The sequence below is a fragment of the Leptonychotes weddellii genome, chromosome 3 (genome assembly GCF_054177405.1).
Source record: "Leptonychotes weddellii isolate Sample4059 chromosome 3, ASM5417740v2, whole genome shotgun sequence".
In the NCBI taxonomy this organism is placed as follows: domain Eukaryota; kingdom Metazoa; phylum Chordata; class Mammalia; order Carnivora; family Phocidae; genus Leptonychotes; species Leptonychotes weddellii.
This window is the reverse complement of record NC_138371.1, coordinates 111,161,521-111,188,287: the sequence shown is the minus strand read 5'-3', so window position 1 is coordinate 111,188,287 and position 26,767 is coordinate 111,161,521. Positions and strand designations below refer to the sequence as shown.

The window sequence follows — 26,767 nt, the reverse complement described above, 5'->3', positions numbered from 1 at the left end:
GCCCCGGCCCACCTACCACTGGAAACGAAATAATAACCCTATCTGAATCATGGAAATTGGCATAAGGAAGAGTAGACAAGTAGATCAATAGAACAAAACAGAGAGCCTAGAAATAGATCCATGCTGGCCATAAAATTAAAACCTGATCTACTGAACTTCATCAAAATTTAAAGTTTCCACTCATCAAAGACATTAAGAATATGAACAGGCAAACCACAAACTGAGAGGAAATATTCACAATACATTTATCTGACAAAGAGCTTGTATCCAGAATATATATACTGCTATACGTTAAAAAGAAAACAAAGAAAAACACAACCCAATGTTTTTAAAGAATTAACTAAATAGTTCAAGGAGCATGTCACAGAGGAAGCTATAGAAATGGCCAATAAGCACATGAAAAGATGTTCAATGTCATCAGTTATCAGAGGAATGTAATCACAACCTCGTGACATTTCACACCCACCAAAAGGGCGAAAATATTTAAAACTGGCAACACCAACTGTCAGTGAGCATGTGGAACAAATGAACTCTCATACGTTGCCATTTTGGAAGTGTAAACTACCATAGGCACTTTGAAAAACTGATGGGCGGTTTCTTAAAATATTAAATATGCACCTATTTATTACCCAGCTATTTTACTTCTGGTTATTTGCCCCAGGAAAATGAAAACTTATAAACTAAAGGCTTTTGCAATCATGTTTTTAACTGCTTTATTCACAACAGGCAAAAACTGAAAACAGTCTGAATATTTACCAACCAATGAATGGATACACAAATTGTGGTATATTTATTCAATAGAATACTACTCAGCAATAAAAAGGAAAGGACTACCGAAACTTTCAGCAACGCGGATGAATCCCATGAATATTATGTTGAGCAAGAGAAGTCAGTCACAAAAGAATACACCCTGTATTGTTCTATTTATATTAAGTTCCAGAAACAGGCAAAAAGAGGCTATGGTAAGAGAAATCGGAACAGTGGTTGCCTGGGGGACAGGGTCAGGATTCACAAGAAAGGAATATGAGCTCATTTTCTAGGGTGACAAAAATGTCTTGTATATTGATGGGGTGGTTTTAGGAGCTACAGTACCTTTGTCAAAACTCATTGAACTGTAAACTTAAAATGTGTGCATTTACATTTACAAACCCTATCTCAAAAAAACAAAAAGTACCTTATTTGGTTAAGCCCCTGCAGTCAGGTTTCTGTTAATGTGGCCAAAAGTAATCCATCTTGATTCAGGAAGGAAAAACTAGAGTAAAAATATAAAGATAATAAGGGGGAAATGAAGAATCAAAAGCAGTGTGGTACACAGCATCACCTCCATCCACAAGTCCTTTAATCCTCGGAAGTGCATACCATTAATTGCATTAATCACATGGCTTAAAGGATCTTCTCGTGTAGGTGGGGGAGCTCTGTGCACGAGTCAAGTTGCATGGAAATAGGACACAGGTGGTTATTCCTGAGGGGAGACTGAGGCCCAAGGGAAGGTGAGGTACCAGACATTCCAGGCATCCCAGGACCAGCTTTAGACACTCACAGCCAGGAAACTGGGTGTGTGAATCAAATGTACCCAAAGCTTTGAAGTTCCAAGAGAACCCAACTAAAAAAAGAGTTGGATTTGCTAAGGGAGAGGGTGGGGGTTATCCCTGGTGCTTTGACTCTTTCTGAGGTCCCCCTGGAGCTTCTGTCCCCGTCCCGCCTCCAACATGTCCACATACATGTGATTTGGTTTTAGCTCAGGGCAGTTTTCACAGTAGTATAGGACCCTGCGGTGAAGATCTCTTGCCTTGCCCACTTATTACTACCCAACATGTATAGTCTCGTCCTCTGGCTCCAGGGCGGGTGTTCTCCCCAAATCCTCTTCTATCCCCACCAGCCCAGCCCACCTGAGGCTTCAAGAAGAAAATCCTGCTATTGCCCATCCAGAGTAGACTTATGTCCATGCACACCACCCAGGGTAGACTTATGTGGGGCCTTCACCTCATTAGCAAAAGACCGTCTTCTTCTGATTCCCACACATTCTCCGCATCCATGCAGTCCTCATGGAGAAACAACCACCACCTCCTATTACTAATCCTGCCGCCGCTCCGAGGGCACACACCAGGTAAATGCTTTGATGATGGTGATTGCTGCGGTGATTATATTCCCCCGAAGAGTGGCTCTTTCTCTTCGAAACCCCTCAATTCCAGGGACCACATGAGTTCAGAGCGACAAATGATACTGTTTTGCTGAACCCTGATCCTCACACCAAGAAGGTGGCCCTTCCTGTCCCTGGCAGCTTTGCTGGCATTCCTGCCTTGAGTGGCCGCTACACATTTGTTCTGACAGGGCGCAAAGATGTTAGGTCTTCACTTGACACAAATGCTTTGTTCTGTACTAAATCCATTTTTCGCCTTTTCCTTTAGTCTGTGCGACCACCTTTAAAAATGCCACTTGGGGGCGCCTGGGTGGCTCAGTCGTTAAGCGTCTGCCTTCAGCTCAGGTCATGATCCCAGGGTCCTGGGATCGAGTCCCACATCGGGCTCCCTGCTCGGCAGGGAGTCTGCTTCTCCCTCTCCCATTCCCCCTGCTTGTGTTCCCTCTCTCGCTGTGTCTCTCTCTGTCAAATAAATAAATAAAAAATCTTTAAAAAAAAAAAAATAAAATAAATAAAAAATAAAAATGCCACTTGGGGGGCGCTTGGGTGGCTCAGTGGGTTAAACATCTGTCTTTGGCTCAGGTCATGATCCTGGGGTCCTGGGATCGAGTCCTGCATTTGCATCCGGCTCCCTGCTGAGCAGGGAGTCTGCTTCTCCTTCTCCCTCTGCCCCTCCCCCTGCTCGTGCTCGCTCCCTCACTCTCTCTCTCTCAAATAAATAAATAAAATCTTTAGAAAAAAATAAAAATGCCACTTGGCATCAAAATGATCATAAACACATTTGTGGCTATGGGTCCCGGGGTTGCAAGATGGTATTCCTACATAAGGGGGACAGTCAGCACCGAGTCTGCTCATCCTAATCTGTTTAGATTACCATAACCATGAAACACACAATTTTAAAATTCTTGCAGAGAACTCTTACAAGTCTGGAGGACAGTCCTTCTATTCTCATAACCCCAGCCTCGGCCAGGGACTGCAGACCCCATCTGAGAAACCGTTCACCCTTCTCAAGCTTGCCTCAGTGCTCTCTTGCTTTGCCCCAAATCTGGCTCCATTTGAGGCAATGGAACATGGTACGAATCCCAAAGGGTTTTCGCTCAGGCCTGTTCTAGGATCTATAAAAGCAAAACGTAGGTCCTGGTGGGTTTCTGACATTACCTGGCCAGGTATTACCTTCGGGCTTGATGTAACTGTCATATAAGGAAATTGCCTGAGAAACTTCCTTCCACTTGGGATTCATGGACAGGCTTTTTTTCTTTTTCAGCTGCTGATTGGCACTGAAGTTGGTAGGCGTCTGCAGCAGAACAGAAGGGAATGAGATGGAGGCTTTCTCTAAAACTTGGGGTCTGACGGCCTCTCCCCCAGCAGGTTGGCGCTGCGACAGACTCTCGCTTGTCAGGCCCCGCTGAAGCTGCCTCCTCCGCGGGCCACTGGCTGTCCGCAGGAGAAGGAGCTCCAGGAAGAGGATGCTGCTCTTCAGGCTGCGAAAGGCCACATGCTAAAAATACCGATGGCAGAGCCTGTCACCAGGGAACACTTGGCAGTGATGAAGATGTGCTGTGAAATGGAACAGCCTTGTCCTTTAGGGAGAGATTTCTCAACCAGCCGGATCTGTGACCGAGCCTGGTGGTCAGCCGTCCGCGGAGCTCTGAACACGGGGAGCGCTCTTTCCAGGAGACAGACGCCCCCGCTTCTTTATTCCCACGCATCCCGGCCTCCAAACCGGTGCTCACGTCTGCGTTTCCTTTTTGGGGACAGGAGATGACGGCTCCCCCGTGTTCCTGCGCTCAGAGCCAGGGAGTCACCTCCGCTGCTCCTGTACCCTCACTCCCCACATTGAAATTGATGCACCTCTTTCTGTTTCTTTTTTTTTTAAGGCTCTGATTGTCTTTTTTTTTTTTAAGATTTTATTTATTTATTTATTTGAGGGAGAGAGAGAAACAGCATGAGAGCAGAGAGGGTCAGAGGGAGAAGCAGGCTCCCCGCTGAGCTGGGAGCCTGATGTGGGACTCGATCCCAGGACTCTGGGATCATGACCTGAGCTGAAGGCAGTCGCTTAACCCACTGAGCCACCCAGGCGCCCCCTCTTTCTGTTTCCAACCCCACCCCGCACCCCTCAGTGCCTCCATTTAGGCTCGCTCATCATCTCTCGTCTGGACTACTGCGGTGGCCTCTTAAATTATCGTCCTGTCCCTGCACTCCTTTTGCCAAATTAGATTAGGTACAGCATCAGAATGATCACCCTTTACGTTAAAACACACACACACACACACACACACACACAACAATGCCCCCATTGCATGCAAGTACAGCTCCTTGAAAATCAAGGCTTCCCCCAAACTCCTCCCCAAGGCTTCATTTCTGTACAATGTGTCTATCGCTGTCTAACAAATTGCCCCCAAAACCAGAGGCTTAAAGCATCAATAAAGCTTGTTATCTTGCAGTTACTGTGGGTCAGAAACTGCTCAGAAACTGCTGAGCAGTTCCGGCTCAAGGTCTTCTGTAAGTTTCAGTCACGATGTCACCCGGGACTGCAGTCACCTGAAGCCCTGGCCCAGTGCCAGGAGATCAACTTTCAAGACCGCTCACTCACACGGAGGGCAGGTTGGTGCTGGCTCTTGGCAGGAGACTTCTGTTCCTTCCCTATGCAGGTCTCTCCCTAGGCTGCCGTGTGGTCTCGTGCGGAGGCAGCTGGCTTCCCCCAGAGCAGGCAATCCAGAAAGCAGCAGGGAAGTGGCAACATCTTCTGTGACGCACTCTTAGAAGCCACACACCATCACTTCCTCCATCTTCCATTGGTCACACAGACCAACCCCCATACAACTCCGGGAGGACTCCCAAAGAGCACGAGTCCCAGGAGGTGGGAATCATTGGGTGCCATCTTGGAGGCAATTTCCCACCTTGACCCTCACCCTCTCATCCTGTGCACCTTGCACTGTAGTCACGCAAATGATCCTCCTCCCACTTCTCCCTGACAAAATCCTACCTATCCCACCAGAACTCACTGCCGTGAAGTCCTCCCACATCCTATAAGCTTTAATAAATTCCTCCTCTCCTGATCCACTTAGCATTTCTGCTTCTATTATAGTACTTATCACACTCTGCCTTGTTGGATGCAAATGTATCTACCTCCGAAAACTCCCGAAAGAGAGAACCCATGACTTATTCTCATGTTCACCCAGTCCTTGGCAAAGTACTTCCAGAAGAAGATGCTGTGTGCGCGTTGATTGAATTGGCTGTGTCTTCCTTCCTGTCAGGGTTACTGGTTGGGCTAACCCCCAAAAGAGAAGAGACGAGACTATTTCCTTTAGCGTCATACTGTGTGCTTGCTGGGCGCCAGCTGCTGGCGGTAAGTGTGGTCCTCGCTGACGTAACGTTACAGCCTAATGAAACATTTGTAAATTCTCCTAAATGGCTGGACAAATGAAGCTGCATTTAAAATTCTCTACTCCGTCAACTCAGCATATCAGAATATCCCTAATATTTGAAAAATATTTTACCTAGAAGATTTTGTGGCTCCATCTTTCCACTTGATTCTCAACTTTTTTATGACGGTTCCTACTCATTCACCTACCTACTCGTCCATTCATACACTCAAAAAACACTCACTAAGCACGTGACTGTGGGTATTTGGAGATAAACAAGATGGAGTTTCTCCTTCTAAGACCTTTGAAGTCCAGTGGAGAAGACAAATGGGTACACAGAGGACTGTAACAGCCGTTGGCACAACAAAAGAGAGTAGAGGCAGCATGTTCCCAACAGCAATTCTCCTCAGCCTGCGCGGTGAGGAGCGCAGCTCCCCCTTCTGCTCTAGAAGCTCCTGAGAGCAAGAGTAACTTCCACAGACTACATCAGAGATAAACAGCGGTGTCTTTTTTGTCCAGAAAGATCTGGACACCTTCCCCTGGTCCCTAGAACAAAACCTCCCTGCCAACCCCTCTCGCTTTCTAAGCAGGGAATTGAGAGCCAAGAAAGGAAAGAGGAATGGAATTGCCTGTCTCAATGGCAAAGTTGAATTCGCCAGGTGTGAACTCTCGGCAGCATGCCTTCTCTGGAAAATGGATCAGTCCTCACCGCAGGCTGCCCAACACTGTCCATCCCCACTCAGAACCGGGGCGGCCAGCCTGGAGAGCACGGGCATACCGATGATTCAACAGTAGTGACTCTGTGACTCTGGAACCTGCTGATGATCTAGGACGGGAAAAAATAAATACATGCTCACATATTAATTCCTAGAAAATCAGTGCTCTTTCTATAGTTACTGTATTTTTCTGAATCATGAATAAGAATACATGGGCAGTCCCATAGTTTGGTATATGGATCCAATAATGGATGGAATATTTTACTTCATTGTTTTCCTGGAACCCTGGGACATATGACTGCTAAAACAAACCTCATAAATGCTCATTTATTTTTAATGCATTTATTTTAATGCATGCAAAATATATCATACACATAAAAAGGATTTATAAGATATATGCACAGTTTAAAGCTTAATAAACTGAACACCATGTACCCACCACCCCACTCAAGAAATATATGTCAGTTTATTATGAATAATAAGAGTTAATATTTTCTGAGCACTTATTATGTGCCAGACATTGTTCTAAGCACTTTACATATTTTATCTGATGGATCCTCACAACAACCTTATATGATAAGTAATACTATTATCATCTCACAAATGGGATAACAAGCCTCGGTGAGGGAGCCTGCCCGAGGACACACAGATAATAAGTGGTTGAGCCGGAATAAAAACCTAGACAATCTGCCTCTAGAGCCCACACTTTAAATCACTACACTATACAGAGGCCCTTCGTTGTACAGAATATTGGGACAAAGTGACCATGAAATGAAACGTGTATGCAAACCAAATTTCTCCACTGACTCCTACTCTTTCAATGGAGGGTGAGTTGGGGGTAGAAGCAGGAGAGAAGCTCTGGCTTAGAGGGGGCTAAGGAGTGTGGGGGGGATGGGGAGAGGCAGGGCGTTGTATACCGAGAGACCATCTCTGTCAGGCTCTGTAGCTACCCTTTCCTTTCACGGTCACGCTACTGACGAGCCAAGTGTTCAGTGACTATGTCCTGTCTCCTATAAAAAGGTAAGATCAATGTTCACTAGTTTGAGAAGCCTATAAAAATTACCCCCATCTCTTGGGGCCTGGGTGGCTCCGTCGGTTAAGCCTCGGACTCTTGGTTTCGGCTGAGGTGGTGATCTTAGGTTGTGAGATTGAGCCCTGCATCAGGCTCCGTGCTCACTGGGGAGTCTGCTTCTCCTCTCTCCCTCTCCCCTTCCCCTACCCGCCCTCTCCACTCGTGCACTCTCTCCAAAATAAATAAATAAATCTTTTAAAAAATGACCCCCAAAGCTTTCTGAATACTTCACCCCTCTGCCCACAGAAGTGTCCTCACAGCACCCTGCTCTTTGCAAGTAATGAGAGCATCGTGCTTTCATTACCAAGACACACGAACAAGAGGACCTCTGGAGTCACAGAGTGAATGAGAAGGGAAAGCTAATTTTTGGCAATGTGGCTCATTTCCCTCTGTATGTTGGCTCACAGAATATACTTCACAATGATTCAACAATGCCTCCCTGCCCACCGAAGTACAGCTATGCTGGATTTGAACCGAGCATTCAAGCCGACGTTTCTCCACGTTGCTTCTTTAACATGCTCTCTGCCCATAATTGATTACAAATATCTATTTGGGGGAATTTGGTTCCCTCAGTTCCTCTCCTTGCAATCACCTTAATGGAAAAAGTCAAATACTTCAGTTCGTGGAAAAGTCAACAGCATCCCAAGAGTAAGTGTTCAGGCTACTCTCCAGAGTGGCAATGGCTGGTGAGAGCGAAGATTCCGAACTCGGGCCTCTTCCTCACCACACTTCCACCCCCACCCCACCTCCAGGCAATGTCACATGGGAGGCCCAAGGCAGGGAATTAGAGAAGAGAGCTTGCCACCGAGCCCCCTAGATTATCTGACCCCACAGGTCTTCATGATAATAGCTTGAAGGAGAGGAGCTGGAATATCTTGGTAACTCAGGGACTGGCAGGAAGCCTTTGCACAGAGAAGTGTTGTCCTCATTATCATAAGGAGGTGGGACCCAGATTGAGTCTCAGTGATGAGCTGGATCCTTCTGTGACGGGGGCTCTCCAGATGGGCAGAAGCCACTGACTGTCCACAGGGAGGAGGAGGCTTCATCTGAAACAGGGTGCTGGAGAACACGAGTTGCCAGCCAAAGCAGACGGTGGGGGGGGGGTGCTGTGAGGTTTCCCTGCAGCATCCAGAACACTGTACAGAACACTGCGCGTGGCCTGGCGTCTAGCCACCTGCGCTGGACCCACCAGCACATCTGATGGGCATGCGGGGTGGGGTGGGGGGGGAACAGTGGCCCCTGCTGGCTGAGGATGGCCACATGCTTTTTGGGTCCCTGAGAAGAGGTTATGGACTTCTTTTCACTTTCAAAAAAAAAAACTTCTTCGGAACACATTTTGACAAATGAGGATTGGCGACCATAAAATGTCAAAGGGAATGTTCAGGTTTCTAAATGGGGTTCTAGCAGACGGAAGAGCCAGTGGGCAGCTTACACCACAGGCACCTCTGGCCCAGGACCCTGTGACAGAGCCAGGAGCCAACCAGTGGTTCCTTCCTAACAACAACAACAAACTCCTGAGACCCACGCTATGGTTGCCAAACAGCAGACAGAGGTAAAAGATGTAAAGGCAGAAGATGTAATGATGAAAAACATCCCATTACCCACACCTACAGATGCATATGCCTCATGGTTATTTTGCATCAAATGCAAACTTTATCCTGAAAGAGCCAAAAATGATATTTAGAGCCTCAATGATCATGGAAATTTTTAATTCCACAAATAACTATTAAGCCTCAATGATCATGGAAATTTTTAATTCCACAAATAACTATTAAGGGGGAAAATGGTTTCAATGAATATATTTATTTTAATCTCAGTAGACTGGCATGCAAGGGACCATGGCTTTTTTTTTCTCCCCCAAATGCCTGAAATCAGAGTACTGGTGGAAAGAAAAGATTGTTTTAAATGACTCAGCTTTAGAATGGCAGACAAAAGACCAGGAAGGTCTGTCTGTCTGTGGGCAGCAGTCAAGCACACCCTGGGATGGGATGGGGGGTGGGTGGTAGGGAGGAGAGCGGGCTGCCTGTGGGCGAGTTCTGCCCCTTCCTCCCCCTCCCCTCCTCCTCTTGTGATGCTTCTGCTCTTCCTCTCGGTCCTTCCCTTCTGACTTCCACTTTCTTTCCTTCCACGTGCCCTCCACTGCACAAGCTACATTTGTCTTTCCTTCCTCACCCATTCTTAGAATAACCTTCCATTTCCACACCCAAATCCCTCTACTTTCCACCTGTCAGACCTCTCACTGAGGGTGGGGACTGTGCCACCATTAATGGGGCTTCCAGACGCCAAAGCACGGAGCACATTAGTGCAGGCCACAGGTAGTCATGGGACAGATACGAACAAGACCGGGTCCTCCTGGCCTCAGACAACTTCCAGTCTAGAGAAGGCAGCAGACAGAGGCCCACAGAACTGAACTCTAGGCTGAGTGGGCTAAGGCATAAAAGTAGAGTTAATACGATGGGTGAGCAGACCCTGGGAGGAGCCCAGATTCCGGAGCGCTTGCTGAAGGAGGCCGAAACTGAGCAGAAGGGCAGGGGCCTGCCTTTCTCATCTCTGAAGCCTCCTGTGAGAATGCTCTGTGGAGATGTCTTCACAGGGGCAGGGAGAAAGGGTTGACGGAGAGTTTCAGCACCCACTTGCTTAACTGCTGGAGCCCAGCTCGGCACACAACCTCGCTCTTGGCTCCACGCCAGCTCACACCACCAGCTCTGCACTCCTCGGGATTCTGTCTAGAGGTGCAGAGCTCAAGGGAGATTACCAGAAGGGAGCAGAGACGATCTTAAAGATCTTCCCTTCCCTGCCCTGGAATGAAGAATCGAAGGCACACCCAGGACCTCAGCGGGCCTCATGCCCGCCCCCCCCAGGCCCCCCTCCCCCAGGCCCCTCCGCGCGTAGGGCTTCCAGCCTGCCCGTCTTCCAGTTCTGACTCAGGACCACAGGGGAGGTGAGGAAGTGGAGAGGGAGGGGGAAAGCAGATGATTCTTTCAAGAATCTGCTCTGGAGCAAACCACTTCCCCTCTCTGGGCCCAGTTTCCTCATCTGTAAAATGAGAAAGCTGTCGCTTGTCAGCCCAGATGTGACAGCTCTGTTCTGCTTCCTTCCTGCTGTCCTTCAGTGTATCTTTCTCTTCCTGTAAGGTGGGGCTCTTCCCAGTCCCTGGAAGCCGTCCACCTATCATTGTCCGCTGGGACAAGAGCTTCCCCCACCCCACCCTCCCCAACTCTGCTCAGGCTCTTTTTCAGATCCCCTCTCCTTTATGCATTCTTTCTTAAAACCGTGGCTTTTCTCTTCCCCGCCTGGGCTTCGCAGGGGGAAGCAGTCCACGCTGCTGGAACTTGCTGGAACTTCGGGGCGGCTCTTATCAGCTTTCAGTGGGCACTCCCACACACCCAGAAACAGGAAGCAGGGCTTTCAAACTGTCTGCTCAGCACCTGCGAGAGAGCCCTCAGATTTCTCAGTGGCTGCAAGAAAGAGCCATTAACCCCAGCCGGACCTGCAAAAGGGAATTTCCAATCTCTGAAAAGCCGGCGGAACCAGATTGAGGAAACTGCTTCCTACTTTTAAAATCGTGGTTAAGACTCCAAGGAAGAATTAGTTAGCATGCTTGTTGCAAGACAGAAGCCTAGGACCCTCCAGGCAGCGACAAGAACAGGGTCTGACAGTGGTACTCCATCAGCGCTGCGGATAAAAGGGAGAATGAATAATCCTGTCGCAGAGGATGGTCCCTCCTCTTAGAACCTTGTCAGAGAAATGGGCTTTTCTAGGTATACTCCATATGGAAAGCTACGACAACAGTCCTGTGCATGTAAGATACATTTCCCTTTGGATCTTTTTGCTGGAAACTTCCTCTTGCCTTCATTCTCCTGAAGTAGTTCCTGAAAGAACCCTGACAGAACACACTCATTGGGAGGGCTTGTAAAGGAGAGCAGGCTGCAAAGGTGACCCAGGCATGCGGCTGGCGGGACCCTTTTCCACTTGGCCATTCGTCCAGGGCCCCACCTTTGTGTCCCCACCCCCTTCAGACTCCCTGGGAACAGATCTGAGAGGCAGGGCCAGCAGAACTTCCATCCCCACTTCAAAAGGCTTATCCTGCTATGCAAGGGGTGAGTTTTTAAACGAATGTCATAAATTTACCTATTCTTATCACTTAGGATAGTCTTGATCTCTCCCTATATGAAACTCCTTCAGCATTTGTGTTCTGTAGCACGAGAGCCTAGCATCCAATAATCTCTGCCTTTTATTACTTTAATCCTTTTGATGTACATGCCCAGTCTCCCCAACCAAAGTGCAGGTTGTTCTGAACATGGACTGCACCTTGTTCACCTGTCACCCTGGTCCCGATCAACGTGTCTAATTCATAGTTAGTGGATCTTGTGTGTTTTTTATCTTGGTTTATTACACAAATAAAACATGCTCACGGTGATTACATATTTATTGGCAGAGTAAATCACCACAGAATAAAGTGCACAGCCTCCAAAGCAATTAAAGGAATGCAAATTTTTAAAAATGGAAGATATTCTTATATGTGTATTAAATTAAGACAAATCAATAAAAATGAAAAAATGCTATGCAGGAGTGATTATGCAAAAGAGTGTGCTTACACAGCATTGGAGGGGGGACTGTCATTTGGCGCAAGACTCTTGAACGCTACCTGACAACATCTTACAGCAAGTACAAAGATAGATCCCTTTGCCTTTTAATTGGAGATGCAAGTGTTAGACCTGGAATCTGGGCATCCTGACACTTCTCCATTCTAAATTCTCCTCTCCTTGCTGCCTTTCTCTGTGTCTCTGTCTCTCTCTCTCTCTCATCTCCTCTCTGGCCATCGCCCCCGGCTGCAGATTTCCTTCTGCCACTGTGTCTGTCCTCAACCGCATTACCAAGAGCCCGTCCTCATTCTGCTCCAAAGTAGGAGATTTCTCCCTCAGCCAGACTTCAGCCATCTGTCCCTCCAAGTGTCTTCTCCGGTGTCAGATAAGTCCTGCCGTGTTTATGTTCCTCCTCTGAGAGACTTCCCCAAGCCCTGCAGGGTGAAAGCAGTTGTTCCCTGTGAGACATCACCAAACATCAGCACTCGGCGTGCAGGCCAGACAGCCATTCTCTCCTCGCTGAAAGTGAGTGTGGGGGGCAAAACCCAAGAGCAGAGGCTCAGAGGCTGTTCATGGGGGACCCCCACGGGCCAAGGCCAGCAGCGGGGGGTGTGGACTCCATCCCCCACATGCCTTCCTCCCCTAACTTGCTCCCAGGCTGAGAGGAAAAGAGAGATGCGGGGGGAAGTGGGGGTGGGAAGGAAGGGCTTGTGTCGGTTTTCTTACTTGGCTGGTACTGTTGCTAAGTCCTCTCCGCTGTCTGGTGCCTGCCCGCTGTCATGGCAGCACACATCATCCGAATGCTGCCTGCTTCTCATCTGAATCAGTTTTGGAGGGTCCACTGTGATCCCACCATGGTGAACCTCCCAGAAGCACATGGCCTTGGTGCAAATCCTGTAGCAGATGCTCGAGGGGCTACGGCTGGAGGCCTGAGGCCCACTGCTCTCTTCACAGTGGGACAGCAAGTTCTTTCCTTTTATTCTTTTTTCTCTTTATTGGAATTTAGTTGACATACAATGTTACATTAGTTTCAGGTGTTCTATACATGACGTAATGCTCACCACCACGAGCGTAGTTACCGTCTGTCACCATACAATGTTATTACAATATTGTTGGCTAATTCTTTTCATCCCTGTGGCTTATTGATTTTGTAAGTGGAGGGGTGTACCTCTTAATCCCCTTCCCCTACTTTGCTCATCTCCCCCACCCCTCCCCTCTGGCAGCAAGTTCTTATAGAGAGAATCCAGGGCACCTGCAGGGCTGCAACCTATTTTGAGGGATCCAGGAACAGAGATTTCTTTGAGAAGCAATGTTAGCCTAAGAGTTCTAAGACATTTCCCCCTCTTCTCCCTCCCTGAGACAGGAGCTGAGTGCTTTCCTCCCCAGATCAAGCAAGAAGTGAAAGGAAGTTTAAGGAAGCCGCTGGAAGAAGCGGGAGCCCCTCTCACACGCAGAAGGACATGCGCTTAAAGCTGCTGCAGGATTGGCAGAAGGAGGCAGGATGGTTCTTGCAAGAGCTTGAATTGTGTCTCTTGAGTTTGGGAGGCATAGAGCCTGGTGCCAGGGGCATGGGATGAGGGCAACAGTGGGAACAGCCTGTGCTTCTGGAATTTGTTGACGAAAGATGCACGGGTCTCCTGTTGCACAACAATGTGAATATAGTTAACCCTACTGATCTGGACATTTACAGATGATTAAGATGGCAAAGTTTATAATATGGTTTTGACCACAATTTAGATTGTGGTCAAAAAGAAGAGGGATGCGGGCGCCTGGGTGGCTCAGTTGGTTAAGCGACTGCCTTCAGCTCAGGTCATGATCCTGGAGTCCCCGGATCGAGTCCCACATCGGGCTCCCTGCTCAGCAGGGAGTCTGCTTCTCCCTCTGACCCTCCTCCTTCTCATGCTCTCTGTCTCTCATTCTCTCTCTCTCAAATAAATAAATAAAATCTTAAAAAAAAAAAAAAAAGAAGAGGGATGCATAGGGTTTTCCATGACCCAAATGGGCACTGTGGAAGGTAGCTGTTGTGAGCCCAAAGGGATCCCTACCCAGAGAACTGCCCGCCATCAAGAAACCTAAGGAGAAAGAGGCCAGAGCTGTCCTGCTTCTGGGGACAGGGACCAAGCCGAGCAGTGGAAGGTCACCTGGAGAAGGATTACCCACTTGAAGGGCTAGACATGCACAGACTCCCCAGCAGAGGGGTCAGTGTGGAACCTCAAACAGGAACACTAGGGCCTGGCTATTTCTGTTCAATGTGGCACACCTCTCGTGGACAGCTGCTAGTCCAGAGGTCTCCACTGGGTCGGCCAATACTTTCTCAGATTCCCATCAAAGTCTGGGGTCTCTCTGTCCAACCCTGTTTCCTCCATCATCTGTTACAGCCATCGCTCCCCAATAAACCTCTTGCACTCATAACTTCACCTCAGGGTCTGCTCCCAAGAGGATCCAAATGTCACCATTTCAGAATTTCAGAACTGGTTTCCCTAAATCATGGTAAATGGCTGCAGGTTGAGCTAGCGTCTCTCTTCAGAATGTGTGAGCACTTTTCACCCTTTTCCCTCAGCTCTGAAACTCCAGCACATAATATCCTATTACAGATTGTGTAAGCGAACTTTCCACTAGATAACATTGTAGTAACAAAACCTAAAATCTCTGTGGCTTACAACAGAGGTTAATTTATTTTTTAAGACTTTAAGTAATCTCTACACCCAGCATGGGGCTCAAACTCACAACCCCAAGATCAAGAGTCACATGCTCTACAGACTGAGTCGGCCAGGTGCCCAACAAGGGTTTATTTCTAACTCACTGTATATGTTACCAGTCTCCTCTAGATGTCTTCTCATAACAGTATCCAGGCTAAAAAAACAGCCTCTATCCTGGGTGTGCCTTTCTAAAGGCAGAGGGAAGAGAGCAAAAATGCTGGTGGAAACGTGCAATGCTCTGCAGGTTTCTCCCACTCACATTTTATTAGCCAAAGCAAGTCACACGGCCAAACCTGACAATGAGGCAGGGAAATATATTTCTGCCACAGTCCCAAGGCACCAGGCAAGAATATCTAATCTTCCTTTGGAGGAGCAAATATTTGAAAATATGCCAGGCCTGAGGTCTGGGAGAGTTCTTGGCCTTTCCTGCCAAGATGGCAGCTGCAGCTACAGGAAACACGGCCCTATTCCACACAGGAAGGAAAAGAAGTGGGGGGTGGGGGGGGAGAGATAAACAGGAAGAACTGCTGGCTGAGTCTGTCTCACTCTTTTTTTTTTTTTGATTTTTATTTTTAAGTGATCTCTATACCCAATGTGGGACTCGAGCTCACAACCCTAAGATCAACAGTCTCATGCTCTACTGAGCCAGCCAGGTACTCCAAGTCTATCTCTTTTAAGAGTTGTGTTCTTTTTTTTTTTTTTTTGGCAGTCTCTCTTAATGACTTCCACTTACATTTCATTGGCCACTTCTCTCTGCAAGGAAAGCTGGAGTATGTTATTCAGCTGCCACTTCCAACAATAGAGAGGTTTTGTTAGTAAAGAAGGTAATATGAATATTGGGTGCTCAGCTAGCAGTTTCTGCCACTCCAACAAAAGAGAAACATCTGTAAGTCTTTGGAAGCTGCAAGACAGAATGAAGAAAAGTTGACTGATGAAACTCAAAGAGAAACCATCGTCTAGAATTTTCTGTGGCTGTTGCAGAGACGCTGGAAGCTGATCTACCTGACAGAACCTTGACATGTTTCTGGGCTCAGAGTCAGAAGCTGTTTAGAGGGTAGAAGCAAGAAGTGGGCTAAAAAGAGAGAGAACATGGGAACGTCTTATAGGACAACTATCCTTGACACCATCTTACCCATCACCGTCCAGAGAGCCAGCCGTCAGCATTTAGCCCCATGCAAAACCAAACCCAACCCAAAGATACTGAACAGAATATTTCAGCCCTCTTGAGGCCTTTATTTGGAGGCTCCTGAAGCCTGACAGCCCATTTCTTGCCATCTTACCCAGAGCTCTGAATCCAAAGACTACTTGGTAGAGAAACCTTGCCTGAAAATAACAACAGCTGTGGAAGGCCACATCGGCTACACAGTCTTCCCGCCTTATATGTGAGCAAAGCTTTGGGCTTACCAGACAAATGGGGAGCTCCGCTGCAGGATTGGGTGCTATTGCAGATGATGTCACACCCAGAGCCGAGCATTAAGTGAAAGTTCCACAGGCTGAACCACAGGACCCCCCAGCCCTGTTGTACCCATACAAAAAAAATAGGTTGCTATGAAAACAGAACATTCCGAGAACCACAAAGGAGTGCTTATACATTTAAAAATTCTGCCTACCACAAATATAAATATTAATACTGGGAAGAGGGTGGTAGACTGGGAAAGTGCAAAGTAAAATCTTCGTATTGGAGAGTTAAAAGGTAATGTCAAAGTCTTCTAAATAAGTAGAGGCTAACTAATAGAGATAACAACATAAAGTCTAGAGTTATGAAGGTAGCCACAAGAAGAACTTAGTAAAGAAACTGGAAGGAAGGAAGGAAGGAAGGAAGGAAGGGAAAAAGAAAACATTTTCTCTGACTTCTGGGTTCAAGGAGGGGAGGATACTTGGAAGACCATGACTTTCCACTATAACCTGCTCTGTATTATTTGATCTGCATGGGCACATGGACTACTATACCTATGCTTTCTGCAACATTGTATTTTTAGATTTATACACATTGGTAAATAAAGGTCCAATCCATTATTGAAACTGCTATATAGTATTGCACTATCTAAATACACCATGTTTATTTATCCACTGTCCTTTAGATGAGCATCTGAGTCATTTAAAATGTTTCAATATTAGGAACAATATTGGATCAAATAGTCTTGTATATATCCTTGTACACATGTCTCTAGGAAAGAAGCTCTGCACTGGAGGGAATGAGTCTCTTTCCGGTCACCAGGAAACTGACAAATCATTCTCCAGAGCAGGTGCACCCGTTCTCATCCATAATAGATGGAAGTATCAGTGCTCCACATCCTCACCAGCTGAGTTTGTCAAGTTTATTAAATTCTGCCAACTTAATGGGTGTGAAATAACATCTCATTATGATTCTGGTTCCCAGATTGTTAGAAGAGTTAAGTGTCTTCTCACGAGTTTATTGGCAATATGGATTTTCTCTTCATTGATGTTTTGCCCATTTTTATGTTTTGTTGTTTATCTTCCACTAATTGGTAGGCATTCTTTATGAATTCTGGATACTAGGGTTTTGTTGGGTACATGCGTTGAAAATTCTTTTCTCAGTCTATGGCTTTTAAAATTTGTTTACTTTTTGCTTATTCATTTAACGTAAGTTTCACTACATGTTAAATTTAATCAAATACATCAACCCTTTCTTTTACGTTTATACTTATTATGTTGTGTTTATGAAACCCCCTCTCATCCTGAAGTCACAGTTCTGTCTTCCTCGGGGCACAAAGTAAAGCCTCAGTTAACATACAAATAAATATATGAATAAATGAATTCTTTCCAGGTTGTTGGTCTCCAGGACATTACACAAATCCAATTTTTTATCTTGTGCAAGCACCTTGCTCGTACAGGCAAATTTATATTGTAAAATCGGACTTAAGGACAAATATTACAGGGGTTGCTGCCATTTATCATAATGAAACCAAGCTGAAGAATGCCTTCCTTTACACATGTGGAAGTGTACAAATGGCAGGAATAGCTAACTATTCTTCTTCACAAAAGATAAACTTGAGAAATGGGGTTTTAATATGTAGCAATATTTAGATTAGAAATCAGAAAGGCCATCTTGTTAGTAAGGGCTACAGCAATGGAACAAGGCACCCTAAACGGCCCATGTAGTGAAAAACCGTATTAAGCCTTGATTATATGGCAGACCTGTAAGGAGATTTGTGGATATCTTTCTTTAAAAAAACAAAAAACAACAACATAAGCCATCATTAGGTGTCACGGCACAATAAAATTCTCAAAGCCAGAGTTATTGCCATGGGCGCGTAGCAGCGAGTCAATAGCTCCAACACGCGTGTTCAGCAACGACATCCTATTGCTTCTCTCCTTAAGCCTTTGTCTTTCATCTCCTCTCCATTTTCCATGGCCCCATCCTAATGAGGCTTCCTCTCTTCAAATCTGGTTTAGTGAAAGAGTCACCTAACTAGTCATCTGACTTCCAGCAGTTCTCCCATCCTCACGTGCTAGATGAAGCTTCCTCAAAACCTGGCCACTATCAAGTCTCTCTTCTCAAAATTTTCAGGGCAGCCTCATTGCACATTGTTTAAATATGCCATAGACATGGAGACATTGTCCCTTTGATGAGTATTTAGGTCATTAAAAATTTTCCACTATTATGAATAATATCGTTTGTAATGTGAATTTTCTAGCCGGATATTTAAGACCCTCCATACTCTGTCACCCATTAGCTCTCTTTATGTCCCATCACATCCTATGTAAATCCTCTGCTTCCTAAGGCCTGATCTTCTCTTCTCTGCCTCTGTTCCTTCTCCTCCCCAATGAAAGGATCCTACCAAGGACAGCCCAAGACCCACTTCCTCCATAGGTTCTTTACTGACCGCTCAGTGATTATTCCCACCTCAGATTCCTAAAACACTTACCATCTGTGCCATGCAAGTTAGCACTTACTGCCTGAAATGTTTTTATATATCTCCCGGTTCCCAAAGTAGATAAAAGTGATCTGTGGGCAGGAATGATGTGTCAGGGAGTCTTGGGCAGAAGGGAGGTCCCTGAGGCATCTAGCCCAGTTCCTGACAGGATTCAGTAAGTATCTGCTGACTGCCATTTAGCCCAATATGTATTAAATATCTCATAATGCCATTTAGCCCAATATGTATTAAATATCTCATAATATATTTACAAAAGTCTTAATATTCTTCTGTAGGTTGGGTTATACTTCACAAATGAAAACAACTCGTTGTAAAAGAGAAAATAAAATCAACGCAAAAAGGTGTTTTTAAACATTAAGAAGAAATATAAAAGTTACCTAAAATCTCAGGCACTCCAGTTCTTTCTAAATGAGAGATTATTCATTACTGAAGAGTCACACATTGTAAAACTCCCCACAGAAATGGTTTACAATGTCCTCGGACAACCTTTTCTCAGGAGGTTAAAGACTTGGAGAAGAGAGGCCAGTGTGACGGTTACACTGTGCTTGGCAGAGACCCCCTAAGTACGCAGACTGGACTGTCCCAGTCCCCACCTCACAAGGGCACTCTTCTGGCCCCAGCCTGAGAAGGTCGGGCGGAGAATAACCACCTACCACCCTCTATCTGTAATTTAGGGAAACTGCCGCATTTCCTCGCTGGCTCCTTAAAAGTACTGCTTGCTGCAAATGCTTGAGAAAATAGTGAAAAGGGGTAAAGAAGAAAAGAAAAATCACCACCACCCAGGGATAACCACTAATACTGCTGTGGAGAATTTATCGGATCCTGCGCACACATGGACACACGCACACCACACTGCGGGCTCATGCCCCCTAGGCAGTGAGAGGATGTGTGAGTCAAGGTTACAAGCGTGGCCGCGGGAGTCTGACTCCAGGTCTGAAACCTGGCCCTACCACTCACTGGCTCTGTTACCTGAGCACATTGCTCCCTGCACACATTCCCTCACCTGTAAAATGAGAATCCTAGTACCTGCCTCATAGGGTTGCCATGGGCTTAGGGGAGGTGATATGTATGCGGTGTTTCCACCAGCGAGACGCGTAGAAAGAACGATGCAGCTCTGAGTTACACAGTTCCCCATCTTACCTTTCAACTTCACATTTTTATCAGGACCCTGTTGTCAAATCTTCTTTGAAAAATATTTTTACGATTATATGTTTCTCCATCCTACTTTTTACTTAACGCTTTACCATGCCTCTATGTTTTTAATATTCTTTTAAAAAATTATTTCTGATGTCTGTATAACTAATACTCTATCTTCTAAATATACCACAATTTATCACTTTCTCCTGTTTCGGGACATTCAGGTTGTTTCCTATTTATCACTATGATGTATAATACTGTGACAATATACTTAAAACTTGAGTCACACAATCTCTGTTTGCTTTCTTAGATAGATTTCTAACACAGAATTGCTAGAACAATAGGGTATAAACATTGTTTAATGTTTATATCACCAAACGGCTATCCAGAAAAAACATTCCAAGTTTGCTCCCATCAGCCCTGTGTGACAGTAACCCCTATGCTGGTGACAGTGTTCTAGTGTTATCTCTTTTTCTTTCTTTTTGCTATTTGGGAAAAAGAACATTTTTGTTACATTTAATTTTTATTTTGATTACCAGTGCGGCCAAACTTTTATGATTACATTGGGCCTGTGTATTTTTTCTTTGGGGAATATTCCATTCGTGTCCCAATTTTTTGGCATTGGTTTGGGGTTTTTTGGTTGAGTTGCAAAGAGGTTTTTTCATATTAATTGATAAGTGCTCTTTATATATTGGGAACTTAGTTTTTCTGTCCCATTTTATTTTTTCCAGTTTACTTTATGGCTTATGGCTTTCCTTTCCTCATTGAGTCAGCACATAGTTCTTGAGTGCTGGCCACATGCCAGGCACTGTTGTAGGTGCTGGGGATTCAGCAGGGAGCAAAGTCAACTAAAATCTCTGTCCTTGGAGAGCTTACCCATTAGTGGGGGCTTCTAGTTGAGAGTGTAACTACAATCAACAGAACCATCTAATTCCTCGAATGCCTGTTTTAGAGTTTCATAAGTACCTATTTCTTAGACATAATTGGCCTATTCATGTCATCTTCCTTTCAGAAAACCACTGTAGTCACATGAATACAGAGGAGAGAGACCCCAGGGCTTAGCCTGATAGAGAAAATTGGATAATATTTTCAAACAAGTATGACTGAAAGGGCAGCCATAGACTTTCAGATGGGACTTGGGGCATCAGGAGCACAGCTAGTGGTTCTTTCTTTTCCTTTCACACAGGTACCTCACTTGTATATCTCACAGTTGGGGGCAGGAGAAACAGAGGAGTGTGAGGGGGGATGATGAGAATAGAGAAGTTTGGCATCCTATCTGAGTTGGCTCGGGCTGTCATAACAAAGTACCACAGACTGGGTAGCTTATAAACAGCAACAACTTACTTCTCACAGTTCCGGAGGCTGGAAGTCTCAGATCGGGGTGCTAGCATGGTCAGGTCTGGGTGAGAGCCTTCTTCTGGGTTGCAGACCGCGGACCTCTTGTTGTATCCTCACATGGTGGGAAAAGATTGAGCTAGCTCTCTGGCCTCTTCTTAAAAGGGCACTAATCACTAATCCTATTCATAAGAGTTCACCCAAATACCTCCCAAAGCCTCCCAAAACCATCACATTGGAGATTAGATTTTAACATGTGAATTTGTGGGGGACATGAACAGGTCCTATAAGCAGAGGGCACTGTGCCAGGAATGACTTTAAGGAATGGCTGATGCACCAACGTCAATTTTATAAGAGATTCCCATCCCTCAGTGGATGCACAAGAGAGCTGTGGGGTCTGCAATAGGAGCAAAATTGCCTCCTCAGCAATCTGTGTGTGCATGTGACTCAAGGACCAGACAAATGACCATCCTCCAAAGTGTCAGCCCTCGGAAACAACTCCAGGGAAGCAGACAGAGAGAATCCTGAATTAACTGAGATTGTGGTTTTGGCACCAGCAGAATAAGAATCAAAATAAAAATTGAATGGAATTATAGAAAGTTCTATTTCTTATACATCTGAAAGATCTCGTGTTTTTAAGAGCAATCACACACACAGAAAAGAGATAATTATTTAAATGCTTAAATAAGAATTCCCATAGTTCTTAAGAAGAAACTGAAAATGCAAATGAAAAATTCTGTTAAATTAGCATCATTTTAAGTTAACTTTTACAAACGCAGTTCCAAAAACATCCGTTCCAATATGTACAAGGTGGAGTCCATCAATTCCTTCTTCACCTTTGGCCACTCACAGGCAACACACACATAAATAACCCTACAGAGCCAGGATAAACATAACTGACCATAAAAGTTGCCCAGCCCAGATGAGCAAGAACCTCCTGACAACCAGAATCTCCGGATGGTCCTACTCAGAAGATTTCCCCTCATCTCCTCTTCTGGCACAGCTCAGGCTCAACTGCGGGCTCCACTTTGCCCCCTTCTCTCTGCTCTTTATCGGAAGCTGCCCTTGGTCCCTCTCAGCTTCCTCCTCAATGAAGCAGAGCTGGCTCTTGCTAGGAGGAACCAAGTAGAAGATTGGTCATAGAATCCAGATTCAAAAGAAGGGTTCAGAAAAGATGGTCAACATCACTAATCGTTAGGGAACTGCAAATCAAAACCACATGAGATAACACTTCACACCCATTAGGATGACTACAAAAAGAAAAAAAAGAAAGGAAGGAAGGTTGGTGAGGATGTGGAGAAACAGAAACCCTTGTTGGTGGGAATGTAAAATGGTGCAGCTGTTGTGGAAAATGGTAGGATGGCTCCTCAAAAAATTTAAAAATAGAATTACCCTATGATTCCTCAATTATACTTCTAGGGATACACCCAAAAGAATTGAGGGCAAGATCTCAAAGAGATATTTGCACATCCATGATCACTGCAGCATTATTCACAATAACCAAAAGGGGGAAGCCACCCAAGTGTCCACTGACACATGAATGAGTAAAGAAAATGTGGTGTAGGGCGCCTGGGTGGCTCAGTTGGTTAAGCGACTGCCTTCGGCTCAGGTCATGATCCTGGAGTCCCGGGATCGAGTCCCGCATCGGGCTCCCTGCTCAGCAGGGAGTCTGCTTCTCCCTCTGACCCTCCCCCCTCTCATGTGCTCTCTCTCTCTCATTCTCTCTCTCAAATAAATAAATAAAATCTTTAAAAAAAAGAAAGAAAAAGAAAATGTGGTGTAGTCATACAATGGAATATGATTCAGCCTTAGAAAGGAATGAAATTCTGACAGGTACTAGAACATGTATGAACTCTGAAGACATTATGCCAAGTGAAATAAGCCGGCACAAAAGGACAAATGCTGTCTGATTCCACTCACATGAGATACCTAGAATAGTTGAATTGGCAGAGCCAGAAAGTGGAAGGGTAGTTGACAGGGTCTGGGGGAAGAGGGGAATGAGGACGTAGTGTTTAATGGGTACAGAGCCTCCTTGAGGAAGATGACAAGGTTCTGCAGAAGGAGAGTGGTGACAGTTGCACAGCAATATAGATGTCCTTAATGTCGCCGAACTGTGCACTTTTAAAAAGGGGGTAAGAAAAAGACCGAGGAGGAGGGGTGGGTCTGGGTCCAATTGGATGGAAACACGGAACACACAAGGACTGGATTTATCACGTGGAGCGCTGGAGCGAGTTCCCCCATTTTGTAGGGCGAGGAGGGAGGAGGCGGTCCCACTGAGCTCTAGCGACTGGGCTGTCCAGAAGAAAAACGGCAGCCGGGAAGCGCTTTCCTCGCCCTGGTCGGGGTCTGGCTCCGGCCGCCCTCCTTCTGGGCTACTGCGGCATCCTCGATTTCAGCGGGCTCAATTCAGAAGTCGGGGAAAGAGGGACGCCTTCAGTGACCATTTCGAACTTAAAGGCTTATCTTAGTCGCCACACCCTCCACGAAGCCCCTTCTGATGTCCCCTAAACCCTGCGTTGTCATCGGAGGCCGTATTCCCTCAAAGCGGGCAGAAGTTGGTTCTTGGGAGGGGGAAAAAAATCTTACCTTTCTTTTTAAGGAGCAAGCACAGATAAACGTTCGGCAAATTCAGATAGACGGTATATCTGTGGAATTAAAATCTAACAGTGGCCAGCGGTGCTGGGGCGGGGAGCCGCGGGGGGAGGGGACACACACAAAGGTTGAGAAACACAGCCCGAAAGTTTGGGGCCTAACACACGCTCCGAGCCCCCATGTTTCAAGCCCACACAGCACTTGGCTCTTCTCTCCCAGGCTTGACCGTGACCCCTTCTCCCTAGCTCTCCCCGGCGGACCCAGGGCTGCCTGCTCGGGGTCGCGCTCCCCCGGCGGTGCCCCCACGCGGCCCGCGCAGCCGCGCACGGTGGGCCCCTCCGCGCCCCACGGGCCGGCGCGGGAAGGCGGTCGCACCCCAGCCGGGGCGGGCTCCCGAGCTCGGGTCGGGGCCCGCGCCGCCCGCGGGGGCGCGCTTCACCCCCACAAGGGACCCCGCCGCTCCGGCCGCCCGCCCTCCGGCCGTCCCTGCGCGGCCGCGGGCTCGGCCTCTCCCCTCCCGCGCCCGCGCTGGGGCCGCCCGCAGCCTCGGCCCCTCCCGCCGCCGCCTCCGCGCGCTCCTCCGCGGGGCTGGCGCGGCGACGCCCTGGGCGGCGAGAGCCTCCGCGGCCGCGGAAATCTGTACACATCGCACGGGGAGTTTGGTAGCTGGGTCTCTGTGGCGCAATCGGTTAGCGCGTTCGGCTGTTAACCGAAAGGTTGGTGGTTCGAGCCCACCCAGGGACGACAGCGCTCATTTTCCTGAGACAACCTCGAGACGGATTCATTTTAAAACGGCAACCGTGAGATTTTTAATCGAATAGGAGAGTACGACGCTACCGTACGTCTGGGACGGAGGAAGACCATGTTGTCTCAGTATTTGTCGCCCAGCGGGGGTGGATCTAAGAGCGACTCTGCTTCTGGACTGGCAGCCCGGGGCTTGGTAATCCAATTCCACTGTATGTCCACGGGAAATTGGCACACGTTCTTCGGGAGACCGGCCCAAAGATTGTGCTTCAACAGCACTAGTTATAATGGAAAGGGGGAAAAAAATGCCCTTGACAAGTGAGTGAATAAATGCCGCTGGTTTCTTCTCAGAAAATCTGGTACCACCAGAAAGTAAATGTCCTTATTCAATATTGCCTTATCTACTGCCAAAAGGATCCGAGGAGCTGTTCGATGAAAATATGCAAGGGGAGTCACCTGAAAGTATGTGGAGGCATAATCACCCTATGTAACTGTCTGCTAAATGAAGCTCTGTTACAGCTTTTGGACAATGGACTTGAACCTAGACGAAGATGTTAATGTTTGCTCTTAGATCGCTGACAGAATTTTCCCTGAAATTAAACTCGGGCCGAAATTGTATGGGTTCCTGTTAAAAGGTTTTGAAGGATGTATTTTCAACTCTGGTCTCACAGAAGACACAGATATTTTTCAAGAAGATGGTTCACATGAGGCTTTCTATAAAGATAGAGAACCACACGATAACATGATAAGGTGATGATATAATTAATTTCTGCCAAGATTGAGGTTATGGGGTGAGTGCTTTGTCTCTGGGATGTACTTTTCATGGATAGAATTTAGAGACCTGGAAGAAAAAATAGTTAAACTGCCTCACTCGGCTGTCCTTCAGGGAATGTCTTGGCAAATGCTGGCTGATAATTACTTCTCCAATAATTGTTGATAATAAAATATCCTCTGTTGTCTAGTTAGGGGCCCTTTAAAAAGGAGACACAGTGTTGTACAATTTCAGACAGAGTAAGGAGTAGCCCCCCAAAATGTTCTTAGGTAGGGGCCTCTCTGATGCTCAAAACTCCAAACTTTCCACTCATACTTAAGGATAGCCTACAGTGGAAACAAGGAAATTAGGTCATAAGATCATTTCTATACCATTCAAATCTAGTATAACATTTCAAGATGAGGAAGGCATAATATTTGCTAGTACTTAAGTTATGGGGACTTAGAAAGCACAACCTTCCACTTTAACCTGAGTGTTCTTATACTAGGTTGTAAGCTCCTTGAGGGAAGAGACGATTTTCTGTTCTTAATGATCATTTTAGGTTCCAATTTCCTTCAAGATACAGTTCAAATTGTTGAGTGTAGGGCTTTCCCCTACCATGTTACTGCATGAAACCCTCTAGTGGTTATATGCATTTACCAGGAGCTTCAATGGCCCATTCTGCCTTGTACCCTGCCCCCCCATCTCTTTCCCTTTGCCCTGATTGTGCCAGTGCCCACCTCCTCTGTACTTACCTGGGTAACATCTGCTGAGGAGTTACCTTCTCAGGGAAGCCTACCCTGATGCTGCCTCTGTCTGATTTAGGCACCCCTCCTCTAGTCATTCTGAAACCAGGGAGTTACTTGTCACCTACACCAGCATATGAACTCCTTGAGTGTAGTGACTAGGGCTTTATTTACGTTGTTTGCTCGTCTAGCACAGGTCTGTCACATAGCATATGCTCAGGACCGAAGCATTCCCTGCCTTGTCGGAGTATGTGATTAACAGGGACAGACAGTCAGATAAAAATGCATATGATGAAGTGTCAGCATGAGGGCCAGAGAAGAATGTTCCCAGGTAGTAAATGAGGAAGCCAACGTAGATAGGCTGGATTGTGTCTTCACGGAGGATCCGAAACAACCCTGAAAGGTCTGGACAGGCCAGAAGGCAGGGGAGGGCTATTTAAAGCTGGCAAAATTTGGAGGCAAGATGGGGGTGGGGAGGAGAGGAGCATAACCAGAATATAGAATAAATGTACTTGAATAGAGTGCACTGACAATGTTCTTTAGCCTGTGGAAGGGCCCTGAAGAACAAAGCTGGAAGCTAGACTTTACCCTATAAAGCAAGGGAGTAACTGTTAAAGGTGTCTGTTTCAGGACATAATGAAATTTATTTTAGATGGTTGGTCTGGCAACAGAACAGGGGAAATAGATCAGAGAACAGTTAAGAGGCAATTATATTTCAAAGGAGTAGGCAATGAGGTGGGTCTAAAAAAGAAGGATGTAATTCCGGGGAAGATTGGATAAGACTTAGGGACTGAAACAGGAGGGAAGTGGGTAGGGTGATGCCTACATTTAGAGCCTCGGTGCCCCAGGAAATGGTGATAGTGGTTTTGCTTGATACTGGGAATTTGGGGGGGTCTTAAAGTAATCTTGAAATTCGAGAAATTATAAATTGCCCATACTTTTAACTTACTTACTTGTGGCTGGTTCTCCACCATGGCGTTCATCT

The 26,767-nt window shown here is 46.4% G+C and overlaps 1 protein-coding gene, 1 long non-coding RNA gene and 1 other non-coding gene across 4 annotated transcripts in view; 2 read left to right on the top strand and 1 right to left on the bottom strand.

Annotated features, from left to right (window-relative positions):
- The window catches only part of HSPH1 (heat shock protein family H (Hsp110) member 1), a 467,085-nt gene that overhangs the window by 384,460 nt on the left and 55,858 nt on the right, over nt 1-26,767 (top strand). The window lies entirely within an intron of this gene.
- On the bottom strand, nt 744-24,016 carry LOC145720610 (uncharacterized). 2 transcript variants are annotated; one of them, XR_014143697.1, is made up of 3 exons: nt 20,959-24,016; nt 15,312-20,099; nt 744-6,331 (listed from the first exon to the last, which is right to left on the bottom strand). It is a non-coding gene; the product is annotated as an uncharacterized LOC145720610 (long non-coding RNA). The 2 variants fall into 2 exon arrangements; XR_014143696.1 differs by lacking the exon at nt 744-6,331 and having other exon boundaries at nt 10,189-20,099.
- Nucleotides 24,212-24,285, top strand: TRNAN-GUU (transfer RNA asparagine (anticodon GUU)). Its single transcript has one exon. It is a non-coding gene; the product is annotated as a tRNA-Asn (tRNA).